The 13,093-nt window shown below is 36.4% G+C and overlaps 1 long non-coding RNA gene across 1 annotated transcript; it reads right to left on the minus strand.

Annotated features, from left to right (window-relative positions):
• Window positions 1-10,084: 10,084 nt before the first annotated feature.
• Window positions 10,085-12,769, minus strand: LOC130465983 (uncharacterized). The gene is made up of 4 exons (XR_008925996.1): window positions 12,434-12,769; window positions 12,056-12,351; window positions 11,334-11,398; window positions 10,085-10,339 (listed from the first exon to the last, which is right to left on the minus strand). It is a non-coding gene; the product is annotated as an uncharacterized lncRNA (long non-coding RNA).
• Between the last annotated feature and the right edge of the window lie 324 nt (window positions 12,770-13,093).

Genomic DNA, 13,093 nt, shown 5'->3' on the forward strand with positions numbered 1-13,093 from the left:
TTTTGTACCAGTTTCATTGATATGGGTCACATGACAATAGCTGGATTTGATTCTCTATAACTTATATTCATATACTATCGTTTCTTTATGCATAAGATTGGGGTTCCCAAAGTGGCATCTTCATGTTATCGTTCTTCAAATGATTACCTCAAATTAGCTCATCTCACGACATAATGATAGGGTGATCTTAACCTTGTTCTCTTAATAGGGGTTTATCATGTATCTTCTCGAAATATATTGGAACACTTACTAAATAGGCAACCAAAATTTCCTTTCCATAATTGTCCGATGGACTCCAAATTTTGATCTTTTCCCTCTTAATCATTGGAGTAACCTACTCTCATTTTAATAAATGTCATTCTTCCTTATATTGCCAACCTATCATCCTTACATTACATCATCTCAATATATCTGAACTTTCTTAGGTCACCTAATACTTAACAACCTAAACATAACAACCTATTATAAACTCTGAACATATATGACAAATAATGAAGTAATATCAACAAGTAACATGGGAATTACAAAATCATTAAAAAATAACATTACAAGCACCATTTTCTGCCTTCTTCATGTGGTTTCGTCATAGGACTTCTCCAGTCACGGGTTGCTAGGGAATACTAACAATGTCATTAGTTCTATGGTCATTGCTAACTTGTAGTGAACGGTGGTGGCTCGGAAAAATCTCGAACGTAATGGTCATGACTTCCACAACGATCACTTGTCCCAATTGCAAATTCTTACTTCGTGCTTCCTTAATCTCATCAATCAAAGTTGGTCTCGTTACTAACGCATTTAAACAAAGATTTCCTTTATTCTTAATGAAGTTACTTCTATGTTTTACGGGTCATCTTGGTTGGCTAGGAAAAAGTAGGACTGAATTTAGGTGAGATTTTTGACTCAACTCATCTGCAATAACATTAGCTTTTCTAAGATGGTATTTGTTTATGCCAAATTTCGTATGGACGACCTTTGGTTGGGATATAGACGACTAGATTAAATAGAGTAAATAAATAACAAGAAATAATGGCAGGAAATGAAGGACAAAAATAAAGAGAGACGAGACACGAGATGTTGACGTGGAAAACCCGAAAGGGATAAAAACCGCGGGTGGCAATGAGTCCACCAATCCACTATGTTGCGGGCGTAAATAGCCTAAGTGAGTACAAATACAATTGTATGTTTGCGGGTATGTAAACAATGCTAATAATAAGACGTAAGTAAACGGTAATGGGATGTGCGAAGAAAGTACATAAGTGGAGTACGCTCGGTACGGGAAGGCTTGTTGTGGATTAGCTTTGTGTTACGGCAGCAGGTTTACTATTAGGGAAAGTATTTGTCTTAGTGTCCTTTGGCTAAGAATAAACAACAGTAGTTTGAGAGTATAATGGGATATCTTTGTGGAAGGTAAAAAGGGGGGTATTTTATACTATTGGAGCTCCGTGAGAGACTTGGAATTAGGGGATATGATAGTATGGTGAGATGAGAAATAGCCCGTAGAGAATGGTAGTCCCAGGTTGGGTTTTATGTAGGTCTTGAAATGTATTTATATAGGAGTTTAGGTTTGGCATCTGTTGAGAGAATAAGGGTGGTGGCGCTCCTTGAATTACTCAACTGACTCCTTGATCTCCTCTAACTGCTTGCTTGACCTTTGCTAGCCTCTTTGACCTTTCTCAACAAGCATATAGTGGAGATGATGGCTCCTTGAATATAGGAACCAACCTTGACTGCTTCCTTAATAGGATCCGAGGACGGACTGACTTACGATGACTTGTTCCAGCGTCGACCTCACGTCGTACAAAACGACCAATAACAATAGCCCCCATTTTCCTAATTGTAGGGAGTCGAAAGTTAGGAAAATAATCTTCAAAGTCTGTCACCGCGTTCATTTGATGTCGATGCTAATCTGTCATTGTCTTCGTCTTGTCCGTCGTCTTCCATACTTAATCTTGATCAGTGGCGTCGCAACTTGGTGTCATCCATGATTTTTGACAACACTTTATGTCATCATGCGTATATTGGCGTCTTCATGTTGGCGTTGGTGTCCTTAGCTTAATTAGACGTAAACCTGACATCTTGTGAAAGAATCGTTCCTCTTAACGAGCGTGAGACAACAGAATGTAATTCTCAAAAAACCTGTGCGAAAACATATATGTTAAGACACAACGTTAGTTAGGTATCTAGCGTCATGGCCAACTTTTGTATCTTCGTCTGTCGTTTGATATTTGCGGGCGTCACGGCCAACTATTGTACCTTAGTCCGTCGTTTGATGTTTACAGGCGTCATGGCCAACTGTTGTATCTTAGTCTGTCTTCTTATGTTTACAGGCGTCATGGCCAACTGTTGTATCTTAGTCTGTCGTCTGATGTTTACAGGCGTCATGGCCAACGATTGTATCTTAGTTTGTCGTCTGATGTTTACAGGCGCCATGGCCAACTGTTGTATCTCAGTCGATCATCTGATGTTTACAAGCGTGCCTCTATTGTCGCTGTTGTGTGACATCTATCGTATGCAGGAGATATAAGCCTTTTCGTTTGTTCGTAGTCATGCGAAGAATTTAGAGAAGGAAGTTGCGTCGATTGGGCATAAGGTCGAATTATTTTAGTCGGATGTAATGTCATGTGAGGGTAGGTAGCAGGAGACTAAGTTGAAGTTACAGGTGAATGAAGTGAATGATTTGAAGCAACCTTATGACGAATGTCAAGAAGATTCGAAGGGTTGTGAGGTTCCCTATAACATGAGGACAAGGGATAAGATGTTTTGATGGTGTAGTCTATGGCATAAGACTTTAGCCTATGGGATTTTTAGAACAGCAATTTAAGTAGGTTTTGAGCATTCTGGGCTTGCTTTGTTTTTCTTCAGTGTTGAGGGGGAAAGACATGTGTTTTTCTATTTTGTATTTGGCGATTGGTTAGGCGTTTGGACAAGCGTCGGGGGTGCATACATGTCGATAGCTTTTACGATGTCTCTGCTGTTCGCTGTGAAATAGATGTCACCTGTGAGGTACTCAAAGAACGAAGTTATGTGCGCATAAATAGTACATGGTTCGTCTGTAGTAGTCGCGCTTAGAAGCGACATGTCATCGTTGGGATCCAATTAGTTTAAGGGTCGTGACCTAGGAGGCGTCGTCGCTTGTATTTTGCGGCGTCGTTCGTTGATGTCGTCTTCTGATGACGTCGTTTGCTGCTGTTGCCGTTGGTGATATCGTTAAGAAGTGATCCGTAGAAAATACAAAAGGTAGAGGTGGACGTTTGCTTGATGCGATGTTAGTGTTGGTTTTCAAACAAATAAGATGAAACATAAATATAATATAATTGCGTTTGGAAAGAGATATTCAAAGCGACAGATGACAAAAATTGAAATTGAACTTTAATCGCAGTGTAGTGAAAAATGTGATAAATTAATTAACGCACGAAGTAAGTGTTAGATATTACTTAATATGGGCTCGTGTAACGAAATTACGTCGTGTCGCTGACTGTCCCTTGATGACGATTCTACAATCAACAGCATTCTCCTGATGTCGTGGCACCTCTCGTCGCCGATCTTGTTTTCGTTCCTGAGATCATTGTCATCGCTTGTATCATCGTCGTCACATCTGGCGTCGTCCCGTCACGTTGAATGAGATTGACGCATCGCTGGTCTTGACACTATCCATTCCAACGTTGGTCGACTTTCTTGTTAATCGGTTGACGTCTTATCACTTGTCGTCTTTGGGAAACCCAATGACTTTTCTTTATCCGCCTATTTCGACATGTGATAGTGGTTGAGCCCCAGTGTCCGTACATTTGTCTTAGCGTCGTACCTGTTACCAAAATCTTACGACAAGATCATCATGAAAATAAATTGTATCACATCGTCAGTTAAATTTCAAAGTTGTAACAAGTATATTAAACTGAACGGGAGTATGTACTATCTTTCCCCCCTGTGGTGGCTTTAGGAAGATATCATGACTGAAGTCGGCCACAGATATGATGACGTTCGTTTATATTTGACGTCGTACATGCGTGCCAGCATGATGCAACCTCTAAACGTCCTGTCAAGTCAAATTACCTCAAAACGATTTGATAAAATGGTTTAGTCATTAGAGAAATTGAGACATTCATGGTGCGATGCAAAAAATTTATTAGTTAACTTGATGAACGTTGAATACGAGACATATTAATACAAGAGAACAACAATGAAAACTGCTTGGATAGGTAAATCCAAACAAAGCATCACTAGCAACCTATACAGTTGAAGTAAAAGTACTTATTGCCTAAAAGCAATAAAACAGGGTTGTCAACGTTAAAGAGTTCTTCTCTGAACTTGGGTGGATCACATGTCTGCTGGCTTAATGGTTTTTATTGAAAAATGCGTAGAACCACTATTGTAGAAAGAAAGACTAGATCACAAAGTAAACATACTCAAAAGATCTTATCATCTATCTCGAAGAACATTCAATGAAAAGGATATTAAGATTGGAAAATCATGATAACTAAACCTATGCAACAAGTGAGAAACAACACTCACATTGTGGCACTGGAAATCGAGCATAGCTTTGAATTCCACGAACTGTTTTAAAGATGGGTTTGAGGCCCATGGTTGTAAAACATTGGGGTTGAACATTTATCATATATGAAATGTATTTTCATATTCCATTTAATCTTGGTTTAGTATTAAATGATGAGTCCCTTGAATTTGACGATATATTCAAGATAGACTATCAGGACCAGTCCTGTGACTAAGAAATGTCTATCAAGTGAACTTGAATGTCAAAAGTTGAAAAATGGTCCCTGGTCGGAGTTTTCTATAAAGATGGACGCATAGAAAACGCTAGACGACTAGAATGCAAGGTGACTAGTAGTTCTGTTTCTTGAACTATGTGGACATGGCAATGTCGCAATCATGTGCATAGATACTTACTTTGGGAAGACTAGTATCGGACAGACCTATGAAACTTTACTGTAAGAGATGAAAATCTGTCATAAGTAAATTTCATTAAAATTATTAGACACTAATCCTCAGTACCTGAGTGATTTGAGATTACTTGTTTGAGAACTGGTTGCTTTGACGTTGTCAACCGTCGCACCGTAAAAGGAGGCTATAAAGGTAACGCTCGCGTAATCACCTATCAAACGAAGTCTAATCTCAAGATCGCAAGATTGGGATTGGCCTCCCATAAATCGGGATGGGATGCTGAAAGTTGTACAAGGCCACTCGGAGAGCTAGAAACTGTAAAATGCATGGCCGTGCTCAGATGAATCATAGGCTATGATTATCTGTTTATTTGATCAGTTGAACTCTGAAACCAAGAAACACCTCTGGACATAATAAGGATGACAACTCTTACCTTATGTTCAAGAGCAAGCATCAAGCGACAAAGGAATTAGGAAATAAACACTTGTCCCTATGGACAAGTGGGAGACTGAAGGTAATAATGCCCTTGGTCCAAGTATGCATTTAATGCTAAGTCTAATAAATGCGGTTTAGTATTAATTATAGAAGTTAATAATTCAGTGAGATCAAGTGAACTGTATGCCTAGCTTGAGGCCGCTTCAGTTCAAGTGGAATTAATAATATTAATCCACAGCTTACTCTTGACTGAACCCGTAGGGTCACACAAATAGTACATGAATGGATCAAGTATTTAAAGGATTTAAATACTCCATTTATGAATATTCGGAATCGATGGATCTCAGTTCCAGTGGGAGCTGAAATCGTCAAAAGGCAAATTATGGATAATCCGGAAACGATGATATTGCCGGAAACGGAAATATGGATCGTAACGGAAATATAAATATTATCCAAGTCATAGATGTTGCCAGAAACGGAAACATGGTACGTATCGGAAAATATTATCGGAAATGGAAATATTGCTGGAATCGGAAATATTGTCAGAATCGGAAATATTATCGGAATCGGAAAATAATTCCGGAATCGAAAATATTAAATATTTGTTCGAAACGGAAATTAATTCCGGAATCGGAAATGTTAAATATTGTTCGAATCGGAAAAGAATTCCGGAATCGGAAAATTAATCGGAAGCGCGTCATACGAAATAAGCATCGGACGAGCTTGCTAGACGAAGGCCCAGCATGAAGCCAGGCCCACGTCCAGCAAGCCCAGCGCGCACAACAGCAAGCCAAAGGCACGCCAGGCCCAGCGCAAGGGCAGGCCCAGCGCGCCCATGGCTGCGAGCAACACGGGCTGCGAGCAGCACTTGGGCTGCGAGGCTGCTGCGGGCTTCTCGCGCGCGCGGGCATGGCTTGCTCGCTTGTGGGCCGTGCTCGTGTGCGTGTTGGAGTTTGTGCATACAATGAATCCTTAAGCGATTAGGATTAGATTAATTTCTGAATTACTAGTTTTAAGGAAACTCTAATTCTAAGAGAGTTAGAATTCTTGAATCCTAGTAGACTTCCAATTCCATATTCCTACTCTATAAATATGTGATGGCATTCACAAATTTAAGAGAATATAATTATCAATCATACATCTAGTTTTAAGGATTAAAACTACGTATAATATTTGCCAAAATATTCGAACATATTCATAGAACCTTAGGTGCAATTCTAGTTAATTAAATCTAAGGCAGATCCGAACGTGCTGTGGACTATCTACGGAGGGACGACATTTGGAGTCCTAACCTTGTTCTTGTTCGGTTCGGGCGCAGCTAGGGAGGGCACACTACAAAGTGTATGTGTCCTAAATTATTCTAATTGTTATGTGGCAATTAATTTGGATTCCTGACTTTATGGTTTTTCCGCATGATTTATATTCATTTATATATATCATAACCTAACACTACCGCCACCGTGATAAAGGCTAAGGCTAGTACCATAATTACGCAGCAGAAATAACTAACATTTAAAATATAATTAAATAATAGTTAATGGCCTCCATACAAGTTGGAACTATAACGGCCCAAACCAAAATAATTTAAAACAAATCCATTAACTAAACTTGAAATAGTTATAGTCTAGACTAATTAAATAATTAGAGTTTAAAACAATGCAAGTAAATAAACTCTATCATTCAACCCTTGAAATATTACTTGGCCTGCAAGTCACCTCTAAAAACCTGTTATGGATAATCTACTCTCCAACAATGCTAGTATAAGCGATGGATCATCATAGGGTCGTTATGGCAAAGGATATGACAAAAACACAAAGCACGTAATCAGCAAAAAGCTGAATACAACAAGCTAGAACGAATCCTAAAACTAACATGCTTCATACAAAAATAATAATAATAATTGAAACCACATGCAAAAGCCAGCTAATAAACATTTAATCATGAAGATAAGACTCAAATCAAGACACGACTCTTGACTCATAGATTAATTAGAATAAGCATCGAACGAGCCCAGAAAAGAAATGTCCATTGGACGGGTGTAAGGAGCCCACCAAACACCAAAAGAATAAAAGTAACCTGTGTCAGACCATATTGACAGAATTACAACGCACTAAAGAAGTGAAACAACATCTTGTATCACTAGTAGGAGTACAGGCCCTTGGCGTGATACTCCCCCCATTGTTCATAATCAAGGTATCTACGTTCCAAGAGTTTTGAAGTTTATTCGGGTTGCACTTTACGTTTATTAATATTTTATTTAAAGCCGACTCGAGACATAACCAGGTAAGGCATTTAATAAACGAACAATCAAACAATGCTTCGGTTAGAATCACTAGGACTTGTGATCAATACATTCAACACACAAGTGAAATTACTCAATTATTTCCTCTCAACATGATGTTGAGCGCACGACATGCTTGTTAACATGCAGGTTGTGCAATGGGCATGAATGTTTCCTAATTCAATTTACCTTGACTCTTTAATGCATACCCTACCTATGCGGTGGCTTACATGCGCATACCCTCCATATGTGGTTTACCAAACATGACTCAAAATTATACCCTACACATGCGGTGTCTAACAATGAGCATATCCTCCATATGTGGTTATTGAAATAGTGCAACGAGACATGAATAGACTTGGCTCATAAAATGCTAGACCTTACGTACAATAACATAATGCATTCCTTGCATGCGAATAAACCATACATGCATAAAACATACTTGGACAACATGCTTGCTATTTAATTCAACAAACATAACCAATCATAACATGCTTGTTCACATACTCAAACATGAATCCAAAATAATTCAAGTAACATGAATCACAACATATAAATATAACATGTATTCACATTATTAAATTGGATAGCCCTAGACATGTATTTACCTTGAATACCTAAGTATGAGGGGCCACATTGTGATTCAATCCACTAATTTAAATGTCTCCTACTATCATTAAATAAATGAAACTTAATTATTATCCATGTTCATTAATTTACAGCAACTTTATTTAGTTTTAAATCACTTGGATTAATTAGAAATTAATCGTTAATAATAAAAATAATAGTTCTAATTAATTGTTTAAAACCCTAGCATGAAATCTAATTAATTTCATGCATAAAACCATTAAAAATAGACGTTTTAATACTTAAAACGAATCTGAAAATTAATTTTGATTATCATAATTAAAATTGACATCTAATTATGTTAATTAGCCATGTGAGTTTAATTAAAAACCCTAATCATAGTTTGTAATTAAAACCATTAAAACTCATAAAAATTCATGCTTTATAATTAGAAATAAATCGGAAAATTAAGTCTCCAATCCATACTTTAAATTATCCAACAATCATCTATAAAAAATCATAACGTTAATCATCCATAAACATAATCCCAAAACAATTTATTAAAACATTGATAATTTAAAATAGAGGAGAGATTAGAAGGAACGAAAACACACCGGCCGGCTACAAGCCTACAATAAAGGAGCACGACACAAGGGAGATGGTGCATAGCGAGTGCACGGGAGAGAGGAGGCAGCAGTCGCAGCGGCGCTGTTGTGATGGGTCGTGGCTCACGGCCAAAAGAGAGGAAAGAAGAAATATTGGTGCAGGTTTTTAAAACAAGCATACCTCCTAATCTATAACTCGAAATCAATCAATTCTTGAGGAAAAATTCAAGAACTTTTCGATATGGACGCAAATGGGAGAAATAAGGTCAAACAGAAGTTTGACGGAAAAAGAGAGAGTTAGGGTTAGGGTTTGGCTTTTGTGTTTAATGAATATTAGTAAGGGATTTAATTTGAGGGTGATTACCTATATTTATAGGCTTAGAAAATTCCAAGATGGGCTACGCTTTAGGATTCCCTTTCCGGCTTCATTAAACATAAGATGGGCTTGCTTAATTTGTTTGGACTTGAAATTGAAATTGGATTGGGCTAGATTAACTTAAAATCATTGTACTTTTAAAACCCAATTAAAATTCCCCAAATTAAATAAAAATTATTTTCTCTCCATTAAAAATAATAAAATAATTTTAATTGATAAAATGCATTTAAATAAATATTTAAACGCAACTTTAATTTATAAAATCTGTAAAAATATTTTATAAGTATAATTAAATATATTTATAATTACTTTAAAATATGAGGTATTACACGTGAGAGGTGGAATAAAGTTGCATTGGGTTTCAAGATACTTATCATATTATTAATATTTCTTTTCAAGAAATAAAGTATGTTTTTTTTTTCTTTTTTTCCATTTCGTTTAACTTTTTCATTTTGATTATTTACCTACATTATCCAACTGCTAATTGCAGAAAATGTATTTGCATTTGTTGGAGCATTAAAATATACGTGTAACATTAAAATAATAGAGGAATGCTTACAAATAGTTTAATATAATTAATTATTTAATTTTGTACCCGTAAATGATATCATGGAATAATTTATAATTTACTCCGTAAACGTTTCACAAAATTTACAATGTTAAAATAATATTGTTAATTATAAATGTTTGCTATAATGTTTTTTCCATTAACTTATCCATGTCTAAGTCCCACATGATTATTTCTCATTTTTTCATTCAGTTCCTTATGCACCACTTCAACATCTAGGTTATGCATTTCATAGAATTTTCCGTACAACAACTCATGTGCAGTTGTAACACCCCGACAATTTTCTCTTTTCTAAAATAACCTTTTAATATAAAACGTAGAGAATTATCAAGGCATTATCGCCAGTGTGAAAACGTAACGGCTTATTCAGAATTTTGCAGCGGAAAACATAAAACTAACTTTAGGTTTATAAATAATCGATTACAGGTTTAGTCCCAAAAATCAACCAACGAACATAAGGAAATATAAATAGTATGACAAGTTTAAAGTCCAATTAAACAAACCCAAGTCAACTTAGCAAATCAAAACTAAATACAAGCTCTCTATTCCCGATCCCAATGATGCAACATCTTCAAACCTGCAGATGGACAATGCTTATTGATCCTTAGAGACTGCTCACCAAAGATTGGGTCATCACAGGATCAATAAGGCATAGCCATGATCAACATGCACAAGCAAAAGCACGTAATCAGCAAAGCTGAGTACTGCATACTAAATCAATAATAAGCCTAACATGATTCTATTAAACGAACAACCCTAACATGATACTAATGAACACAAACAAGGGCAGACAAAACATGATAGTTTGACGACCATACTTGACCAGACTAGACTAGGCTAGACTTTTAGCAATAATATTATTTTAGTTGAAATAGACAATGGACCGAGTTGACCGTCCAGAAGTCTTCACTAAGGAAGACGAGGTACGGGCGCGACTCCGTAACCTCAGTGACCTGCGATATCGAGGAACGTTTTAATAAAAATAGAACACGGTGATCAATCCGGTCCCAGAAAAGGCCATGGGCTACCACCATGAACCCCAACTCCTGTTTGTCCGTCACTTTAGACGTGCACAGTCTAAAGCTATTGCTACTCAGTTTCACTTTACATGATTTACAAATTGAGACTCTGTTATGACTCAACAACCACATAAGGCATACAATCCACATTTGTTCACAACTGTTTTTATGTTGAAATTAAGTAAGTGATCATAAAGGCATCAATCAAGACTCATTCCAATTTACCCAACCTTTCCTTTAACCATGATCAACCCTGTATATGGGTATGAAGTTTCAACTTACTAAACAAGGTCCACCGCCCTCATAAAGTAGTGAAAAGCTAAGAAGGGAACAATAATCAATCGATCCAAACCAACATATAGAATAATCTAGTGTTCCCAACCAACATGTTTGTATCAATCATCCATACTAACATGTTACAATTCTCATAATGCAATATAAGTTTAATATGTTCATCCCACAGTATCAAACATGCAATTTCAACCTGACTAAGTTCATCAACAACATTAACATAACCAAGTTCATCAACAATTCAACATGGTTTCAACAATTAGCACACATTCCAAGCACACAGGTATGTACGTACCTTGTGTAAACAAACTGATAGGCCACTTTAACACTTTCAAAAGTCGCCTAAAGAGAATTCTCCGCCTAAAATAATCAAGAAACGTACCCAAATCAATTCCTAATAATTTACAGCATCAATAGCGTACTCTAAACACATCCTAAACATATTTAGAACATTCCCAAATATCGAAACTTAATTAATTAACTTCCTAGAATAGTGATTAATTCCCTAACGATCCCTAATTATCATAAACTCCAACAAACGTTTCTTTTTAAATTTCCAGCAATATAAAATAATTCAAAACTTGCTCAAAATATATTCAACATCCTTAAGATCATAAAAATAATAACTTTAATAGGTATAATCATTCTATTGTGATTTTAAACATAATAAAACCTTAAAAATTCATGCTTTAATAGTTTAAAATACTTATTTAACCAAATTAATAAATCTGGAAATTAAATTTGTTACTTAAACATAATATAAAATCTGAAATATACTTTTATCATAATAACTTGTAATTTATATTCAATAAACACGAATTAAATCACTAAACTAATTTAAAACCTTAACTTACATATTAAACAACCAAAACTGAAATTAATTAATTTACAATATCAATATCAAATCTGAAAATTATAATTTAACTATAAAGATTAATAATTTAATTCAAGAAACATAAATTAAAATCAATAAACTTAAATCAAAATATTTAAATAACTTAGGGTTTAAGAAATAACCCAATGAAGAGGAGAGATGAAGGCTGCCGGCGGACACAAGGTTGCACGCGGCGATGGTGGTTGATGGGTCGACGTGGCTGGGCGAGGTGGTGGCTGCGGCTGGCGAATGGTGGTTGCTTCCGCAATGAACAGAGCACGAATGAGGAGGAGTTCACGAACTAACATAGAAAAAAAAAGGAGAACGAAAGAGAAAAGGAAGGACAAGCATTACCGGGCAGTTGGGAGGATCGGCGGTGCGATTAGGTGGTGGCTAAGAGCAGGGCGGCAGGGCGGCAAGGTGATGGTGGCTGGTGGTGCTTCGCAAAACAGAGAGTTCGTGAGGAGGATAGCAAGAACGCGAAAGGGAGAAAGAAAGGTGAGAAGGGAGGGGAAGCTTACCGGACGGCGGAGGAGGGAGGAGTGCCGGCGGTGGTCAGGTGGCTGAAGGTGACGGCGCAGAGGTTAACGTGAAGCAAGGAGGAGGTTTGAGAAGCAATTCACGTGAACTTGGAGTAGAGAAAGGGTTTTGGTGTATTTTTGTTTTTGGCCTTTTTTACGTGAATTGAAAGAGAAGGAAGGAGTAAAGTGTTTTGGGTCTTATTATTTGGGCTTTTCCAATTGGGCTAGAATTAGGAGTTTAGTTTTAGGATTCGAATCCAAAACCGAATAGGATCGTTTTCTAAATTCAATCGATTTTCGCAATTCAAATTCTTTTTAACTTAAAATTATAAAATTATTTTTGATTTCGTAAATCATTGAAAATATAAAAAAATGTAATAAATAAATATACGTTAAATATATATTTATTTCTAAAATTCATAAATTCTTATTTAAATATAAATAATATACGTTAAAATATATTAATAAAATTTATAAATTTACGGGGGATTACAATCTACCCCTCTTAAAAGAAGTTTCGTCCCGAAACTTGACACGAAATTTACCACATTTTCCCCAAAAGCTTTTAACTTATTCTTACTAAAGAAGTACTTGTGCCACCTATGTGCACTCTTTTGCCAACTCAAAGCTGCTTGTGTTACTCATGAACACATTTTTCTT

The sequence above is a fragment of the Spinacia oleracea genome, chromosome 1 (genome assembly GCF_020520425.1).
Source record: "Spinacia oleracea cultivar Varoflay chromosome 1, BTI_SOV_V1, whole genome shotgun sequence".
Classification (NCBI taxonomy): Eukaryota; Viridiplantae; Streptophyta; class Magnoliopsida; order Caryophyllales; family Amaranthaceae; genus Spinacia; species Spinacia oleracea.